The 21532-nt window shown below is 36.4% G+C and overlaps 1 long non-coding RNA gene across 1 annotated transcript in view; it reads left to right on the forward strand.

The window, feature by feature from the left end:
- Positions 1-21532, forward strand: part of LOC102147836 (translation initiation factor IF-2) — a 103004-nt gene that overhangs the window by 10148 nt on the left and 71324 nt on the right. The window contains exon 4 of the long non-coding RNA XR_011425795.1: positions 19653-19948. This is a non-coding gene — a long non-coding RNA (translation initiation factor IF-2). The remainder of the gene's footprint in view (positions 1-19652; positions 19949-21532) is intronic.

Here is a 21532-nt window from a genome sequence, read left to right on the forward strand (position 1 = left end):
AGACTGTGACAAAAGACATATTCTTTGCCTTCTTAAAACTTATAGCCTTTTGGAGAAGACAGGCATTAAATAATCGAGAAAATGTATAGGATTGTATTAGAAGTTGTGACAAGAGGAGTTAATTTCAAATGGCGGGCAAGGTCATGGGAAACCACTGAGGGAATGACACTTAAAATGAGACCTGAAGGGTGAAGAGTTGTTGGGAGGCAGACGAGGGGAAGGAAGAACACTGCATGGAGAAAAGGACATATGCAAAGTCCTGAGGTAGGAAGGAACTTGGTGTGTTTAAGGCCGCAAAAGGACAACAGTGAGAGATGATCACAGCAGATGATCCTGGAGAGGCAGGCAGAGGACAAATAATGTCAAAGTTTGTGAGTTTAAAGATTTTCTTCTTCTTCCTAAGTGAAACAAGGAGATGCTGAAGAATTTAAAAAAGGGAATAACATGATACTATCTACGTTTTAAGGTTACCCTAGCCACTAATCATTCTCTAAATGATTCATAGTGAGAAATGGCGAGAGTGGTTATTAAAATTTGTAAGCACTTACCTGGAATCCTCAGAAATTATTTAGCAAACAACTACACTATCTGCACTCGCATTGGGTGGGAGCTTTAGTTACTTTATTTCTATCATAGAGGAAAGAGTTATTCCAGAAACCATGATATTTGGTAAGACATCAAAGATACACTATTATATCATAACTTTTTCCATTTATCGCTTGATCTAATGAGGGGAGATACTAGTAGGGAATCATATAAGATTAACAGAAACTGTATCCTTTTCTACTTGGCCATAAAACAAGACTAGGAAAGCATAGATAGCCTTCTGTGGATGACCAAACTGAGAAAAAATACCAACTTAAGGATAAGTCCTATAATTTAGACTACATTCCTTCTTTGAAAAACCAAAACTATCTTCTCTTAAAATAAAATTACTACAATAAACAGAAAACTATTCTCAAAATTTTTGATTCATATGTACAATAAAATTTAAAACATTTTTACCTATGAAACTAAAGATAGTATGTATTAATTTCCTATTGCTGTTTAATAAATTACCAAAAATTATGACTTAAACAATACAAATTTATTTTCCTACAAGGCTGGAGGCTAGAAATCCTAATGTCAAGATGTCAGTAGGGTTGTGTTCCTTCTAGAGGCTGTAGAGGACAATCCATTTCCCTGACTTTTCTAGCTACTATAGGCTGCTCGCATTCCTTGCCTGGTGGCCCCATGCTCCAACTTCAAGGCCAGCAGTGTAGTATCTTCCAGTATTTCTCTCTGACTCTGACCCTCTTTATGCCTCTTACAAAGACTCTCATGATTACATTGAGTTCATCCAGATAATCCAGGATGATCTTCCCATCTCAAGATCCTTAACATAATCACACCTACAAAGTACCTTTCTTCATTCCAGGGATTAGAACATGGTGTCTTTGGAGGCGTCATTATTCTGACTTCCACAAAGCATGCTGGAAAAAAATTCCCATGGACCAAAAAAACCCAAATAAATAACATAATTCTAAATTATAAACCAAGGATGAAAGTAACCTAATTTGTCACATCTGAAAAAGCAAAATTGTAGAATATGTAGAATAAAACATAAAATTCTTTTAAAATTCAAAAGAAAGGATAGATAATAAACTTCAAAGATAAGGGAAAGCATCTATAAAATATCAGAGCAAAAATCTACTTACCTACAAAATGAGATGGGCCCCAAAGATTCTTCTCTATGACACTAAATAAAAGAAAGAAAGGAGTGTCAACCACAGAGTTGTAAATAAAATGACTGTGACTTAAGAATGCTAAACACAATCAACTTATCCTTATGCATGACGGCAAAAATAGAGATATTTTCAAATGTGTAAAAGTCAGAACATATACCAAGAAACCTCCCTGAGTAAAGTAACTAAAAACCTGAGGGGGAAAAAAACAACATTAAAAATGAGTTAAAAGTAAGAGCAGTTTCTTTTCTATCTGTTTATAACCACACCCTCCTATGGAAGAGAGTCATTTGCTGGACACTTTGAAGGGAAAATTGCTCTGTAGAACTGAGAAAAAATGTGGAGTTCCTAGAGTTTTCCAAGAGTAAGAGAGAAGGAAGCAAAACAAAAAGTGAAAGAGAGACCAACCAGAGAGATGATATAGAGCTGGATGTTGGATGGTGTAAGAGATCACTGTGGAGACATTGGTTGTAGGATAGACAAAGAAATATTAAAGAATGATAATGTTTACTGTTTCACTCAAAGTTGTTTGGATTGCTATGATTTCAGCTCCTCTTCTACCTTCCTTCCGTTCATTTCAGTTTGTATGAGTAAGTGTGTAAATTGAAGAGTCCACGTTTCACATCTGAGGAGATGTGACTCAAATCAGAGATGGCACATGAAGAAGTGGCAGTCCAGAGGTAGCCATGTGAACAAAAGCCCCTGAAAATGCACAGAAATTTTAGGAAAGGTCTGGAATTCATTTTACCTAGATCTTAAAGGCCTGGGAAGCACTAGGCTATTCTTTGGGTTGCACATGAATTATGGAAATTACAGCTGGAAGATACTGGTGGTAAGCATTAATGATCTGAAATCTAAATAATCATTTTTAATATCATTTCAAAATGTATTTAAAATTTTTTTATTTGGCCTTTCCACTTCAATGATTTTTCTTAACTCCTACTGAAGTCACTCACTGAGGTCAATCACTCTGAGGGAAGAGAAGAAATTGGCAACTTACTCTTGGTCTCATCACCAAACAATGCTTTACTACCAAGCTCAGTTCTCTTCCTTGGACTTCCACAACACCCCACTCTCCTGGTGGTTCTTCTAGGCCACTAGCTATTCCTTCTAAATCCACTTTGCTTAATCTGTCTCTTCTCAGTCTCTACTCAGAGAGCAGACACTGACCATTTTTTATTCCATCTAGTCCCAAGGCTTTAAATGCAATGTAGGTGTTGTGAACTCCAAAATTTACATCCCTAGTTGTTTCACTTACCGTTTGAAGTGACAAAGACTCCAAACTTAGTGGCATAAAACAACAGCTATGTTCTGCTCATATATTCTGTGCATCAGGAGCTTGGAAAGGGAACAGAGAGGATGGCTTACCCCTGCTGAGATGATTTGCAGGCTAGGGGTGACTCACAGCCTGAGGGCTAGAATCATTTGCAGGTTTGGTCACTCACATGTTTGGACTAGAAGACCAAGACCGATGACTATGTGGTGGATTCCTCACAGTTTGTCAGCCTCAGGGTACTAGGACTTCTTACATGGTGGCTCAGGGCTTTAAGCATGAGTGATCCAAGGAACAGACAGAATTGCATTGCTTCTTCTCACCCAGACTCAAAAGTCACGAGCATCACTTTCACCCCACGCTACTGATTACAAGCAAGCCAGAAGCCCGCCAATATTTAAGAAGCAGAGACATAGATCCACCTCTTCACGGGTACTGTCAAGATCACAATAGAAAAGAGCATGTGGGATAGGAGAGATTGTTGCTGCCATCTTTGAAAAGTACAATCTACCCTGCAAGTTTTCATCAATTCAGTGACTTTCAAGCATATATATTTACTTTCCTACTTGATACTTCTACAGGGATCTTAATAGGCATTTCAAGTATAATCTGACCAAACAAAATCTTTTATTTTTTCTTGTCCATGCCAAAACTTGGGAGTATGGCAAGATCGTGAGATGGTAATTAATTTAAGGTTATTAGACCTAAGGAAGTAAGCAGTAAGATCTGTATGCATAGTCAACGAGCAAAACCTTGATATCGATATCAGGCTGATAATAGTTAAAGAAGCCCTCAGACAACCTAAAATGCAGCAATAGCTTTATAATAAGAAGGGGACTTTTAACCATTGCAGGAAAACAAAAGAAAAACAAAAACAGGCATCATGCCTGAGGCCACTTATTAAAAACTGACTCTGAGACTAAAGTGGATTGTTAACTTAGGTGAGAAGTAAAGTGTTACTGGTAGAAATGATCTTGATGACTGGCCTTTGAAGAGTCTTCTAGGAGACTGGATAAGACAAATTCAGAATCCAGGAAAATATGGAACACCAGTGGCTCTACAGCTCAAATAATATTCAAAAGAGCAGACAACAATGATAAATGCTGTATGGGATGTTTCTTTCAGAACCTCAGGAAGCATTGTTAGGGGCCCAATAGGAATGTGCCTTCTTCATCCAGGTGCTCAAGGAAAAGTCAGATGACTATAAAAGATAACAGTCAACAGTCAAAATAACTGTAGACCGGGAGCTCAGCAGACCCCAGAACCAAGGTGGCCATTCTAATACAAAATCAAAAACTCCTAAGAACTTCAACGTGACAGGGGACACAACCTATGTCTGCCTTAGCATAGCAATCTGAGTAATTTCATCTGGTCATGAGAAAAGATTATGACTAAGAAAAGATAATAGGACAAGATCTTATGAGCTATGCCAGCCATACTACTAGCTTTCGGTGAAGTCTGCATTTGATCAGTATAAAATCATTTAACTTTCTCTTTAAATGTTCGTAAAAGTTCCTTTTGTAAAAGTCAAACTTCATTTGTACTTGAATTGATGCAAAACAAAATGGCCCCATCAACATTAGGAAAATCAGAGACTTCTGACAGTTTAAGTCCAATGGTGCCTGTAAGGAAACTGGTCTAAGGCAGAGAAGAATGGCAAAGTGGGCCAGATAGGTAAAAGATATTGAAGGTGGAAGAATATTGGAGAGGGAAATTATGTTGATCATTTCATGCCTGGAGGTTTGCCTTTTATTTTTTTTCCCTCTACTTGGTGTGTAATAGAAATAGAAAATAGCTAATCAGTTTCCATAGAGCTCTTTGGGCTTTTAAAGGAATTTATTGAATAGACTTCTCAGCTGGCTTTTTTGGAATTATTGGATGACTAAACTGCAATTAGATCTCCCATCTTCCAGGAGGTCTACGGGTATTTTTCAAGAGAAAGATCGAATTGCTAAGTGTTTTAATGTAACTGTCAAGAGTTTCAAGAACCCAGAAACTATTCTATTGGATTACTGTTTGGAAGAAACTGCTTCCTTCTTTATATGCCTAACTCTTGATGTAGAGTTATACTAAATAGGAACTACGGACCAGACCAGGAAATGATGCTACTTGTCGTTCCTAAGTGTCACCTCTTTCTGGGAGCTCTTGGAGTACAGAGAGCGAAATCAGGATCAATAGAAGTCTCAAGATAAAAACAATTTCTCCTGCTCTGAATGCTAAAAATAGCTGGTGAGTCCAGGTGCAGTATTCAGACATTTTCCATCTAGATTTAAGACCTAGATTATGGGATTGTTTGAGCTCTATTTAAGAACAGATAGTTACTGTCTTCCTTACTAGGCAGTTCTTCATTTGAAAGCCCCAGCCTTGGTATTTCCCTCCTCCACCAGATAGACGAATACTGTAGTGTTGGTCACTTTTTACTAAAACTATGTCATTTAGCCACACCAAATTCTTCTTCTTAAGATTTCTCTCTTAAAATATTGACTATATTCATGGAAATACAAGCAAATTTCTGTTCAGAGGACAGACTTTTCCCCTTCTATATTAATGTAACCATTCCTATTATTTGCTCCTTGGTCACTCTCCCATGTTGGATATTTACACTCCTATAAATCTTATAGATGGAGCCAGTATTATTTTTCTAGTCTGAAACACTTGTAAGAAAGTTCTGTCGATATTTCTATCTGTACTGGAGTCAATATTTATATACATTGACTCAGATGTGCAAAAAAGTAATTGTTATTTGTATAGTGGACTAACTCTCTGATTGTTTTCTTTAACTCTGCAGTCCTCATTTTCACAGATGGCTAACAAACCCACCAACCCCTTTCCAACTCTTTCCACTACCTCCAGTCATCACTACCACTAACGTGTGACCCAAGCAAAATCATAAGTTGTTAAGTAGGGGAAACCCAGTCTCCAGTTGTTTAAAAGACTCCTTTGGATTTATAATGCATCATTTTAGAGGTTATACTATCAATCAGAGTTGTTGCCCTCACTCTATAGAAGTCTTCTCACCACTACTCATTCCTAGTGCCTTTTCCCAGATGTAGTTTGAATACTCGAGGGATTTTATCTATCTTCATGGGGTGGTTGGAGAGGCATTTTGTCTTTATATCATACCCTGGATTCTCAATGGCCTTCAGTTAGGTTTTTGTCATTCTGCTCAGTCACTGGTCATCCTGGATTGGTGACTTTAGGTTTGGAATATGATGGGATGGAGGTGCTAGACAATTCAGAAGGGAAAAGGTTAAAGAGGGAAGGGCACCCTTAATTTGCACAAAATGGTACAATTATTTAACTTATTATTACTTCATTTACATAAAAATTTAAAACTATATAGCTACAGGTTAGCTCGAACCCACTAAAATTTGTAGATTGCTATTGCTTCAGCAGTCAACAAAGAAAGATTTCCCTTTTGCCACCAGCCTAAGAAAAAGTATGAAATGGTCTTCTATTCCATTAAAGTTATATATTCTAAAACTAAAGCAGAACAATACTCACTCTTCTAAAATTCTGCATATGCCAATACTGACAAGCTTCATCCATGAACTCCAAATTATTTGGGAACTTGCCTATTATTCATGGTTTCATATTCATAGGAAGAGTATTGTGGATCTGTAGTCTTTAGATGAGTCATATTAACTTTCCTTAGCTAAATATATAGGATGATTTCATGTTATAGAAATTAATTACATAAATTAGATACTAAACTATCCCCCTGTCTCCCTTTCTCTCTCTGTTTCTCTCACACACACATCATTGGTCTCACTGTCAACACTAGCTTTTAGGTAATAGACATTCCAATAATCTCAGCAATTCAAAAATTTTCCATTATTCTCTCAGAAGGAAAAATGTGCTAGGCAATTTTCACTTTGCACATCTCCATGACGTAATGGAAGAAATGAGACAGAGTGCCTTGAAAGAGGGAAGACTTGTAATAGTAGAAGTATTAAAATCCCCCAGTAGAGTCACATTTTATTTCATTTATACATAGTTTTATAGAACACTATTTAATGCATGAGGAGTAGTCATCTATACTGAAATCACAGGGACCATTACAAACTGATGAATGCTTTGTACACCTTATAAATTAGATGAAAAGGGACCGGGAATATGTGAGCAAAGTTAGGTAAAGGAAGCACTACTTGGAAAGGCTAATACAGGAGCCAGAGATCTGCAAAGGTCTGGTAAAAGATTTTTGAGTGTCTCTGGCAAAAGCTTACCTTTTCTATAAAAGCCACCCCACTGGCACCCTTTCTCTGGTAAACCAAACCAAGCTTGAAAAATACCACAATAAAGCATTCCAAAATAGAAGGGCATCTTTAATCCAGCTAGAGGATTCATTCTGTCCCTGAAAAAAAAGTTCATGCCACAATTCTTGGCTACCCATCACATCTAAGTTAGGCAATAAGATAAACCATGACTTATGCTGAGCAGAATTTGCAGACTAGCCCTGAGCAATGAACATCAAGGTAGATAAAAGACATTTAACTTAGAAATGGTTGAAATATAGCAAATATTTTAACTTAAAAAATTGACTGGTGATTTTCTTCCTTTCTCTGGTTCTTCAGTTTGGGCTTTCTCTAAAATTGGCCTTTGAATTCTTGTTAAAAAGTCAAATGAAAGGAGGAAACCACAGTGATAGCAATAGTAAAGTCTTACCACAGCCATTGAGCTATTACTATGTCCCAGGCCCTGTCCTAATTGCTTCTTTTCATAGTTAAAGAAAGAAAAGCAGTGAAGTATGTATATTATTGTCCCTTTTTTAAAGTGGATGAACCTGAGGCTCTGAGCAGTTCAGTTACCTGCCTAAGGTCACACAGCTTGGAAGTGGCAGAGACGGCATTTGAACCCAGGCAGTCTAGCTGCAGAACCTGTGCTCTTCACCATGCTACTATACTTCACACATGGTTCAGCATAGGGGTTCTAAGGACGAGTTGGCTCAATTTAAGAGTAGCCATATGAGGTGTCTTTTGCCCAGAAGAGAAGCCTTACCATACCATCTTTCTGCCTTTATTCTACAAACTAATCCCCAGGCAAATAAAACAAGATCCATCACCCGTATTTTGTTTGGTTTCTAGTGAAGGGTTTTTCCTTTATGCTTGAATCTCGTTAGCTAGTCCTTAGCTCCAAAAATTATTGATCCTTTTCATAAAATTGCTGTCACATTAACCAACTAAATTCAGCACCCTCAGGGGTCATCGTTACTCAAATGCTGGTGAGTTCAGGTGTAGTATTCAAACACCTTAAGAGCTTAGTATTTTAGGAGTCAGGTCTTTATGAGAGCATCAAAACCTTGAACTAAAATGTCTTTAGGGTATTCGGCCCTTATACCGGACGTAATAGATTTGCTTCAACAAGATCTGTGGATAGGCTGGCTAGGAATAAAGTTGGAGAGGCCCAATTTTAGAAGGACAAACAATTCTGAAATAAAATATCAAGAAGGCCATGATTCTCTCTCCCACCAAAAATAAACTTAAAAGTGTTAAAGCCAATGGGAGTATCTTCTCAACGGACTGATTGTTGAACATTATAAATCCACTGAATTTAGACTCCCACTGCAATTGAGATTATACTTTATTAAGTGCTTTAATGTAATTCTTCCAACAAAATGACAAAAAAAAAAAAAACCAAAACCACAGACACACAAACTTACACTAATTCCTGATTTATCCTGCTTTCTAAGCCTGCTATTTCAGCCTCTAAATTGGAAATAGCTGTCCTGAGCCCGCAAGCTATTCACAAGCGTGAATGGTGCTTGGCAAACCTGGGACCCACTTATACCCACCACAATTCCTGCCTAAATGTATGTTTATTTCAGAAGCTGCTCTTCTTTCTCCTCATCTCTAGACTTTTCCTGAGAGAGGAAAGTATTTCTTACCAACTAGTCATCTGTTCATCATTAATATTCAATTGTGGGGTTACAGACTTCTTTCCTTTTTCCAGTAAACATTCATATTTCAATAATTTGATTGTTTATACCAACCTGAGCATGACCAATCCCCCCTAAAGCTTCTATACTGCTTTTGTGATGGTGTTCAGATGTTGTCCCCCACTGACCCACTTTGGCAGCTCTGATTGTGCTAATCTTTTCACGTATATCTTAAAGTCCTAGAAACAGAAATTTTTTGACTCCTAATGTTTATCTTTGACTGTATGGAAAGAAGCAAGAAAAAGGAAAGGAAGTGGTGAGCTTTGGGGATTTCCTCTGTTTCACTTTCAAATTGATCATTTTAATTGCAGACATTTTAATTTTAATTTGTGGTTGGTAGATGTGCAGAGAGGCTAGGCTTTGAAAATTCACATTTACTATTTTTCTCTTTAAAAATAGCCTTTCAGAATTGAAAACAGGAACTTGAACAGATGTTTGCACACCCATGTTCATAGCAACATTATTCACAACAGCTAAAAGGTAGAAGCATCCCAGGTATCCATCAACAGATGAATGGATAAACAAAATGTGCTATAGATAGATAGATACACACACACACACACACACACACACACACACACACAAAATGGAATATTATTCAGTCTTAAAAAGGAGGGAAATTCTGACACATGCTATAACATAGATGAACCGTGAAGATACTATGCTAAGTGACATAGGTCACAAAAGGACAAATACTATATGATTCCACTTATATGAGGTACCTAAAGTAGTCAATTTCATAGAGACAGAAAGTAGAATGGCAGTTGCCAGGGGATGGGAGGAGGAAGGAATGGGGAGTTATTGTTTAATGGGTGGAGTTTCAGTTTTACAAGACGAAAAAGTTCTGGAGATGGATGGTGGTGATGGTTGCAAAACACTGGGAATGCACGTAATGCCACAAAACAGTACACTGGCTAAAATGGTAACTTTTATGTGTATTTTACCACAATAAAAATGACTTTTGGACTTAAAAATGACTTAAGAAAGACTCTCTTGCTATTCCGCCTACCTTGGATACGTGAAATTCTAACCTCTTATATTTGTTCTGCAATACCATCACAGAAGTTCTCACAGGGAATATGATTTTACACTTGCTCTTTTCTCACTACTTTTTAAAAAATATCTGCCTTGTTATTTAAACTGCTATACAAAATTTACACTAGAAACATAATGTTTAAACAGCATCAACATTAAGGCATTCAAGTTTTCCCACTTTCAACTCTGGGCAATCTATTCATGATTGTTAAGAACTGTAACATTCCATGCTGACTCAATTCTCAGATTGTTTCTTGCATTTTCTCAGAACTTTTCAAGTAATTACTTTTTGGGTATCAAGGGACTTATAACATCCAAAGAGCATGTTGCTCATCTCAGTCATTGTCTGGGTGCATTGACACTCATTCTAAAGGCATTGACACTATTTTGTGAGCCTGGCCTCATGATTGAGATCACATAATTGCAATAATTAGGAAACTCACCTCAGGATATTATCAAAATGACCCACCCAAACCCAAGTCCATATGGTTTGAAATAGCTAATGAGTCAGTTAATGTGCTATGTCCAGGAGTAATGGGTACTCAATATGGATAGCATGGAAGGTATAATTTACCAACTTTCTGACTGATTAAGGCTTTCAAGTAGACATTTTGCAACTTAAAGAGGGTTCAAAGTACTAACAGCTTTGACGGTAGAGACAAAGGAAGAAGTAACGATTGTTTAAAAGTCAGGAACATTGGAATTTGAGCAATTTCTTTCAACCGTATACCCTAGGATGAAAAATGTGATACTCTATAAAATTAAATAATGATGTAGGTTTCAGTAGCTATCTGTCATAGTGTGGAGAGAGATGGGAGATGCTACTGACTGAGTTCTGTGCATAAAGGAAAAGTAAAGAAAATGTTAAAAACTATAACTGATTTTAGAGTGGGGTGGAGAAAAGAGAGGAAGTTCAATTACAAAAAAAATTCTAGAGTCAATATTAGATATCTACACGGAAGGGATTCACTGAGTGGTCAATTGATGTATTTTTCATTTCGTATATTAGTATAAACAGACAAAATTGTCATAAAAATTAACCTGTTGACTGTGGTATCTTAGAAAAAAATTAATATCCCAGGCATACTTATAACTTGAAATTAAGAAAAATTCAACAGTAACATATTAGCTACTCATCGGAAACCTTTATGACAAAGATCTATATTAAATTTTTTATTTTGAATATGAAAGAATTTAAGCCCAGAGGATTCTTACAAAGAAAAAGTTCTTAATTTGGAGTCCATAAGACACTCAGTGAATTCCTGGATTGACTTTAGGAGCAGTCTATGAACTCAGAAGTGAGGAAAGAAAATCACATCTTTATTTTCAATAATTTTAACTGGCATTTAGCATTTCCTGTAATTATAGAACCAACCATGTAGTATTAGCATTACTTATGATTTTTCCAACAAAAGAGATTGAAGCTGTTTTCATATCATAATAGAGCTGTTAGAGATATCTCAAAATATCATTTATGTTCATCACTATTAGAAAAGTCTGATCCACTGTCAGATCTAGTTTTAAAAAATATTTTGAGAACTAATTTTAATACATTTTGTTTCCTTTATGACCTCATGTATTTTATTTTATTTTGCCCATTTAAAAAACATCAAAAATTTATGAGGAATGGCTTCAAAGTCCCTCCTGGACTGTCAAAGGAGTCCATGGCACGAAAATGCTATACAGTGGCTTCATTAAGGTCTAAATAGTTTATACTAGACAAGTGCCTTTTAACTCTAGTATCAGAATTACTTCAGAGATGTTACTTTATTATTTAAAAAAGCTTAAAAGAGAATACATGTACATTAAAAAATATTGAGTTGTATAAGTTGTACAATGACACACAAGTCTGTCTCTTACCCCCAACTCTACTCCCCAGAAGCAACCACTACTTATGAGCCTTTCCAGAGATATTCTATTCATATCTAAGCATATAATATATGAAATACATTTATATTGTATTGTGGATACATATATTTACATAGGACATTTTTGTTTCTACTTTTTACGCAAACAGTATATTTATACAAATATCTGTACTTTAGTTTTGTCATTTAACAGTATATCTTGGCAATTGTTCCGTATAAGTGCAAAGAAAAAGTACTTTTGTTATTTTTAATGGATAGGTAGTATTTGATTATGTGGAAGTACCACACTTTATTTGGCTAGTTCTCTGTTGATTGCCACTTAATTAGCATTCAGTATTTTAGTCTTTCAAACAATGTCCCTAAGACTGTTTTAATGGTTTCTCCATATAGACCTTCCACATATTGTGACATGTTTATTCTTCATTATGTCACCTTGTTTTATGCTTTTATTGTTTATTTTTAATACTTCTTTTAATCCATCCCTAATGGTCTGTGTTTCCTTGTTTTACGTGTATGTTTGTGTTTTCCTTATAAAAGTTTGAATTGTTTGAAAAATTGAAAGTGTATAGTTTTTATGGTTCCTATAGTTATTTTTCTATAATTCTGTGTAATATACTCAATTTTCTATTTCTTGAAATGATATGTTTACTCTTTATGCGAAGCATAAGGGAATTAGTATACCTCTGAGTAGTAGTGAGATGCCCAGGTCCTCCTCAGAAATTCAGCTTTACGAACAAATTCACACAGGTTATGTTGATGTGCTGTCCAGATTGAAAAGCACTTGTTGACAAGGAGAGTCTGCACTAGAATTAGGCGGCCAGGAAACCGGCATGATTCTGAAATAACTGGAATGCTACTTTTCTGTCGCAATTAAAAATCAAAGCTGGATTAAATTATACACTCTCTGTCATTTAGGTCAAAGCTTTCTATTCCCATCACACACCCCAATTTCCTGGGTAATTGTTTTATTTTTCCATGTTACATTTGCTATGAAAACCTGGTATGAATATGAGTCACAGCCAAATTTTAATTAATGTCAACATTACATAATGCTTACATTTACATGATTACTGCTAAATTCTTAAAAACCAAACTCAAAGATACTTATTAATTAGTCTTAAAGCAAGGGTGACCCCCACACTTAAACTACTAATAGGTACTGATATTCTTAGTGTTGCCAGCTTTGTGATAGCAGTGTTAAGATTTTCTTTTTATTGTTCTAATGTTTAACATGGTCACATTGTTTAGTAGTTAATTCCACAAGTATTTTTGAGAGCTTATTTCATTCTTAGCATTCTAGACACAAATTTGAGGAAGACATAGTTCTCGGCCACTATGAGTTTAGTTTATTTATCTGGTAGGAAAGGCATTTAAAGAGGCATTTTCAATATACTGTGTAAAAAGTCCTGTAATAGTGATGAGCATATTCAAGGGACATAAGCTAAGCTTGGTGGTTCAGGAAAACTTCCCAGGGAAGGGGGCACATAACCCATGGCTGAGTACAGGTTACTGGATGAAATGTGGGTGTAGACTAGGCAATGTTGAAGTCCTGAGGCTGGAGAAGCATTCCAGACAAATGGAACAGAACCTGCAAAATGCAGAGAGCCTGTCGTTTATGTCCTCAGATTTGGAAGTGGTCAGCTATGACTAGATTATACAGAGGAGAGTTAAAAGGAAAAATCAGAATTTGGTTCTCAGCCAGAACATATCTCTACCATAAAAATAAATAAACAATAAAAAGATGTAGATGCAATTTGTCCACATAGATCAGCATTTTTATTCAGAGGATTAGAGAGGTGTCAGATGTATACTTAGGTAGCCTGGAGGGCAGATCAGAATTTCTGCAGAAGTGTTATAGTGTGAAAACAAGTATAACTCAATATTACGACATTACATTATATTTATAAATGAAAAAATACCTTTTGAAATATAAACTTTAGGAACATGAAACTCTAGCAAATATTTGCTACAAGTATAACATGAATTTTAAAAAGTAGTATAACACTAATATACATGATGTATAAAATGGAAGTCTTTTAGAATTAACAAGTTAAGATGAACCAAGTAAAAAATTTTCTCCCATTGAAGAATTGGACTTAATTTAATGAGTTTAAAGCTCTTGTTTTTAAAAATATAGTTTCTAATATTCACATGAGATTATCTTCTTCTACATTTTTGTTATCTCTATCTCTTATGATGCAACATGTACTATGAATAATTTCATATAATTATCAAGTATCAGCTTAAAAAATTCATAGTATCTGGCTTATTTATTTGTTTAACAGAAATTCAACAACAAATCCAAGAGAGTGGCTTTACTATAATTAACAAGAAATAAGGTAACTGACTTCTCTTTCAAGGAGATGTATTACATATTTGATCACATATTTCAAATCTGGGTTCATTATATAGTAATGTCAGTGCTTTGGAGGAATAAGGATCTCCCATTAAAAAAAGAAAAATAGGAGCTTTGCATTTCAGGATAGCAATGTGAGCACATATATTTAACATTATTTCCCTAAGTTGCAAGGAATTGATCAAAGAAATGTAAATAACAAGAGAAATGAAAAAAACAATTATTAACAGTGTTGGATACCTGGGAAAAAGGCCATTAAGAGGCTCCAACTAGGAGGACTGTCCCTACAAAATCCGGAGCAGATAGGATCAGATGGAGAGCCAGAAATGACTAGTCTGTGATAAGGCACTTGGGATGAAAAAAGTCCACCTGTGAAATAAGAAAACAGAATTTCCTACCACCTCCTCTCCCAGATGCAATCTCTGAACAGAAGCTGGGGATGAGTCCCCAGGGGTAGTCAGAGGAGGACAATAACAGAGGACAGTGGGGCTGGCCCCGTGGCAGAGTAGTTAAGTTCTCATGATCTGCTTCGGTGGCTTGGGGTTCGCTGGTTCAGATCCCAGGTGCAGACGTGGTACTACTTGTCAAGTCATGCTGTGGTAGGCGTCCCACATATAAAGTAGAGGAAGATGGGCACGGATGTTAGCTCAGGGCCAGTCTTCCTCAAAAAAAAATAAAATAAAATAATAGAGGGCAGCAATAGAACAACTAGCTGAGGTGGGCAATGCCATAACAGATCCCCAGTGAGATTAGTCATGTCAGGGGGAGAAGGCAGGGATGGGTGCTCAGCCAATTTCAGGTTATTCAACAACTGTGGAAAGGAAAGCCTCTTACCAAACCAGAGACTTTTCAATCATGTGACTGCTTCCCCAGAAATTCTTGCACTGCTCACTGCAGCCAATTGGCACTCCCAGATCTAGCAAAGTAAAGCTACAGAAAATGAAAATGATCTCTTTTCCCCTTTGTCTGGGTTAAAAGTTAGAAATGAAACCCACATAACTGCTGTTCTTGTATCAACTTCTGCAACTGAAGAAAGTTCTCACTCTGTAAAGTTGAACAAACAGAAAAATCACCAAGCAAAATGGAAATATTCAGTAGTCCAGAGGAGGAAAACTATTGTGAGGAGATAAAGCAACTGTCCTCTAGGGAGAAATAAAACAGATTCATTCCAAGAAACAGGAGCAAAGTTTCAAAACTCTAGTTCATATTCCCCATGAGAGTCTAAAAACATGACATCTATACCAATGTGGCAATTTAGAAGTTAAAAAAGGATTGCATTTAGATGCAAAATTCTATTCCAAAATTGTGTTTTTCAACACAATGGAGAATCCATCAATTAGAAGTTCTACAGGAATATGATGATTAAAATACTATCAATAATAGCTACTGTTTGTTGTACACATTATGTGCCAAAGCTTTAATCCTTCACAAGCAATAAGAGATTTTAGCCTCACTACAGCAACACTACAGGGTGAATATGACTATGCTCTCCATTTTACAGATGAGGAAACTGAGTCACAGAAAGTTTAAGCGACTTACCCAAGGACCCAAGATTTCTAAGTGGTAGAGCTACAAACTTAACTCAAGAGCACACAGACTTAATTCTAGAAAAAGAAAAATGAGTAGACAGAGAACCAATAATCAAAGAAAACCTCATAATAGAAATTAAGCTAGGTATTTAAATGGTAACAGAAAGGACACTGTATTATTTTGAATTATTCTTGACCATGCAGTATTGATAATTTACATTACTGTTATCCAAGGCACGTTGTATAGATTTGATGGTTTATCTCTTTAAGAAGATAGAACAGGATACTACCTAGAGCGAGTTACAATGGAGTATGTTCTCAAGTTTGTGCAGAAATTTTTAGTACCTGTATCAGTTTAAAAACTGATAAAACGAACCAATTAACAAAGAATTGTCTCTGCTAATAGCTGCTATTAAATCCTAGCTATGAGAAAGTGGAAACATTATGATATCATTATTGTCTAAGTGATATTTCTATCATCTTCTGAAAGTATTATAAAAGGATTAACCTATAACATATGCAAAATTTGAGTAAATTGAGAAAAAATGGCAGTCCAAGATAAAAATTGTATTAAAAATTGAATCAGTTTGTACTGAGCAGGGTACTGTACCTGTCACTTTTTACAAAACTCTCTAGCAATGATTACTTATTTTAAAAATATAGCAAGGGAATTATATATTCAAATATTTTTAGATCATTAAAAAATTAAATTCTTTACAAGATTACCATTGAAAGGACCTTTTAATGTATTTGTTTCTTTCAGCATCACATAATGTATTAGCAACCAGAATATGTAAATATATGATCCAGACCTGAGTATTCTGCAACTGCTCTTGCGTTATGCATTTCCAAAGGCCTTAGTAAAATGTGCAAAGAACAGATACAGATGAATGTGGCTTGCAGTTACAGAAATGCCTTCTGCAAGTGTGCTTACACAGGTTATCTAGTGGTGATAATCAAACTTTGGTGATAATATTTAAAGATCTTTTTATACTATGTCTGTTTTCATATTTCACTATTAAAATGTGTTGACATTTGAAGAACAGAAACTCAAATAAATTTATTTTTTGTTCCTTGATTTTTTAAATTTAATTTTATTCATCTAAAACTGGAATTAAAAGGATTTAGTTAAAAAATAGAATGCATCTAAAATTAAAATTTTTCTCTTTTTTGAAAGATTATTCTTCTCTATAAGCCTACTTCCTCCCAGTTACAGTTTGCAAAATCTTGCAGTTTGAATTTTCAGATACTGGAATGTTTAACAAAGTTTTTGCCATTTTAAAGAACACTGGAAAATTTAAACTTTATTTTTTTTCATTAAAACTATCTGGCTACTTAATGGTAGCTAAAATATTTAGTATTACATGGATATAATATGTCAAATGTTTTTGTCTAGTAAATATGATCTACCCAATGTTGTATAATGAAAAATATATTTGGTCTTTGTCCATAGTTCCTAGCACAGAGCTCCCAAAACCCCTGAAATTTCCTGAGTGATGGGAGTGTCTTATGTTATTCATAATAATGGGCCCCTTTCTACCGTGAGTTTATGCTAATGAGATGACTCAAGGGGCCCCTTAGTTTCAAGCCAGAGACTGGCTATGCATGTTGGAAGGTTGGAGTTTTCAGCCCCATCCCTCAACCTCTGGAGAGGGGACAGTGGCTGGAAATAGAGTTCAATTGCCAATGACCAATGATTTAACCCAGCATATCTAAGGAACGGACCTTAAAACACTTGTGAACAAGTAAATTCAGGGAGCTCTGGGCTGGTGAACACACTGACATGCTGGGAGGGTGGCACTGGTAGAGAGGGTGTGGAAGTTGTGCCCCTTCCTCCTAGTATCTCCCTCAATGCTTCTCATCCATCTGGCTGTTCCTGAGTTACATCCTTCATAATAAACTGGTAATCCTAAATATGGTGATTTCTTGAGTTTTATGAGTCATTCTAGTAATTATTGAACCTGAGGGTGTGGGTTGTGGGAAACTCTGATTTTCAGCCAAGTTGGACGAAAGTGTGGGTAGCCTGGGAACCTGGGAATTGCGACTGGTGTCTCAAGTGAGAACAGTCTTGTGGGATTGAGCCCTTAAACCTATGGAGTCTGATGCTGACTTTGGTTAGTTAGTGTCAGAATAGGATTGAATTGTAGGACACCCAGTCAGTATCAGAGAATCAGAGAATTGTGGTTGGAAAATGACAGACCCAGATATTATTCTCTATATAGGAAGTGATGTTTAGTTCAGATAATAGCATTTATGTAACAGCAAATGACACTGTGAATTTGAACCTGTGGATGACAATGAAAACCTCTGGATTTCAACTATTACAATTTAATTTATTGAACTGATTTTGATCTCCCTGTCTGTTAACAGGACCCAAAAATGAAATGTCAAAAGGAGTAAAATCTATGAACATCTCTCTTACCATCTTAGCAATTTAAGTGCTTTTATTACGAAGGAAAAATTCATCAAGAGGAAAAGCACACCAGGCACAACTTCTGTATTACTTCCATGATTTAATATGATTTATTAGAGGAATCACACTAAATCATTGTTTACAAAACTTATTAATAGAAATTCCAGTTCAAGTATCTTCTCAGGCAGCAGCTTCTCATAGCTTTTTGACTGGCAGTTAGAATCATCATAAATGGAGGCAGAACTTTAGAACTGAAAAGACTTGGAAGAAACCCAGGAAAGGAATGCCATTAATATTACTAGCCAACACCAATTTCATTGGATGATACATGTAGAGCAGTGTCTGTGACCGATAAGGTTTTTCATCGCTATCTAACCAACATCGCTGAAGTTTTGCCCTTGCCCTGGGGCAGCTATTCTTTGAGGGAAAGTTGCTGCTCTTAATCCAAATTCAGTGACTTCAATTGTCTTCTCTGACATTATAAAGAAAAAGAAAGATGCCTGGGCTGTTAAATATATATTTTTTAAAAATCGATATGCATTGGAGAAAGTCCAAATGATTGCCTCTTAAAACCATGCACTTGACCTCCAACTTATGGTGGCCAGCTAGTTTTGCCTGATGGAGTTGCTCATTGAAGTACGTGTGAAAACATGGGAACACTCACAGAGTAACAATTGTACTAAAAAGTAAAGTTATTATTGTACTAAGAAATATTTATTTGAGGGCCTACTCTAGGCCAGGCTCTTTTGTAGGTAAGCATACAGAGAAAATCCCCTGCCTTTGTAGAAACATCATTCTAGCTTGGATTGGGGTGGGAGTGGGGGCAGACAATACACAATTAAGGCAGTATGTTAGAAGGTAAGGAGTACTATGAGTGGGAGGGATATGCAGAGAGGCCAAACTCTGAAAGTGTTAACTGTGCAGAAGGATCAGATGGAGAACCGATAGCACTCATGTCTGAGCTTCTGAAACTGCTGCATGGATAGGCAGGTAGGAGGTGTAGAGAGTCCTTGCATACCCCTATTCCCTATTCCTGTATTAGAAACAGAGGCCTGTATTCCACTGAAAAAGAGTGGCAATTATTCCCCTTCTGGGGCAAGCAAAATTGACCAACAGACTAAATTGCCCTTACCGATTGAGTGTCTGAAAGTCACAGCATGTAAATTAGCCAAAGGTGAATAGGCGGAGGTGGGGCACATCAATGCCTGGATATTAAATCAGCTCTAAGTGTAGAAATGGGAAAAACATAGTGAACTGGCACTCTATAGAAGTTTTTATTTTTACCTAGCATTTTTAGTAAGAAGTAGATTCAAACATAAATTAATAAGAGCTCACACCCATTTGCCACAGAATTATAATAACCTCGGGAGGAAAAGATTATTATCTCTATTTTAGAGATATGCTAACTAAAGCAGAGACAAGTTAAGTGATTTGCCCAAGGTCGTACCTCTAATAGGTTGTGGAGCTGGGTTTTGAATGCAGGCAATATGATTTGAGATCATATGCTCTTTTTTTTTAGGAAGATTAGCCCTGAGCTAACTACTGCCAATCCTCCTCTTTTTTCTGAGGAAGACTGGCCCTGAGCTAACATCCATGCCCATCATCCTCTACTTTATGCGTGGGACGCCTACCACAGCATGGCATTTGCCAAGCGGTGCCACGTGCACACCCAGGATCCGAACCAGCGAACCCTGGGCTGCCGAGAAGCAGAACGTGCAAACTTAACCGGTGCGCCACCGGGCCAGCCCCAGAGATCATATGCTCTTAAACAGCAGACCAGACTGACTCTCCATTGCAAAGGAACCAGGCAGGGAGGTAAGTAAAACAATCCTGTCCCGGTAGCACCAAATAAATGTTTGCTAGAAACCACAAATTTTGGGTGCTCTGTACGCATCTATTGTTCTCCAGCCTAAGGTATGAGAGGAGAATTTTGGCAGCATGTCAGTGGACATCCCAGTGGACGTTAAGCCAAAATTTGGAATACACATTCACAATGTCTATTTACAACCTGTAGGCCTGGTATATTGATTGCTCCTCGTTAGAGGGTGAGTGATCGGAAAAAAAAGCAACATGAGGAGTCAATGAAAATATTCTTTCACATAATATATGTAAAACATGGACCTAAAGACAAAGAGCAAACATATCTAAACAGTACTTACTTTAGGAACAAAAATCTTCTAGTAAGTATCTGTATTATACTCTTTACAATTTCAGTAGAAGATGGGCTATATGAATGAGGTGAAAATGGAGTAGTCTGAAATGTTGAATGACATAAAAGAACACTAATGATCAAGATTGACTCGCAGAAATCAGCATCTTAGTAAATATTAGTAAAGACTGATTTCTAAATGACTAAAGAAATAAGTCTTTACTAATATTTACTGTACAGATTGCACTGGTGGCATCCCTTTGTTAATATATCATATGGTCATGGATGACATTCAGTACAAGTGGTATACATAGAAAAGAGTAGAGAAAGCTCCATGGTACTGGCTGAGAGGTTGGCAGGGGCCCTCTCAGGCACTTTTTTTTTTGTATATAGCAACGTGTATATGTGCCTACACAACGTATTATGTGCCCAGTTAAATAGATTCACAGATTGCATTTTCCTAAATCATAATACAGGGGATCAAAATGTTCCATCTCAAAATATGTCTCTAGCATGAGGATTAATTTAAGCTGATTTTTTTTAAGGAACAGAAGACTGAGGAAGTTTTTCTTTTTTACTACCCCCTTAACTGCCTAAAACAATTTAGATAAGAAGAGAGCTATCATTAGAGACAACTACAAAGAATACGACCTAGATGTGGTAGGCTAAAGGGAACTTAGCAAGGCCTGTTTGATCAATGTTCTCTCTGTGTCCCATTGTCTCTCCATGGCATGACAAAAATGTGCTTACCAAGAATTTGCTTTTCCAATTTTCCTGTGAATTGTCTTCCTTCCCTTTGAAGCCCTAGGCCCCTACTCTCTTCCCTTAGCTCAGGATGGCATATAAGCCTCAATTGCCTGACCGTCTTTGACCCTCTCATGCCTATGTGAGGCTCCCATTTGTACAAAATTAAATTGGTTTTTCTCCATAATCTGTTTTATGTCAATTTAATTACTAGACCACCCAAAGGAACTTAGAAGGGTAGAGGAAAATTTTTTCCTCCCCAACAACAGGATATTTTTTTCAGTACATGAGATGAAAAGTGACTATGAAAAACTTTTGTACTGGTTACCATATGACAAAGTACTTAAGAGAATTATTGAATTTGAATAAAAAGACAAACTTTCCAGATTTTCTACAAAGACAAATAGCTGTCGGTGGATTGCTAGTTGGTATATATCTTAGAAAAAACAAACACCTTAACCTGTTCCTTCATGGAAGTGATTTTTATCAACAAGTGAGAAAGTAAC

Source organism: Equus caballus, chromosome 15, assembly GCF_041296265.1.
Source record: "Equus caballus isolate H_3958 breed thoroughbred chromosome 15, TB-T2T, whole genome shotgun sequence".
In the NCBI taxonomy this organism is placed as follows: Eukaryota; Metazoa; Chordata; class Mammalia; order Perissodactyla; family Equidae; genus Equus; species Equus caballus.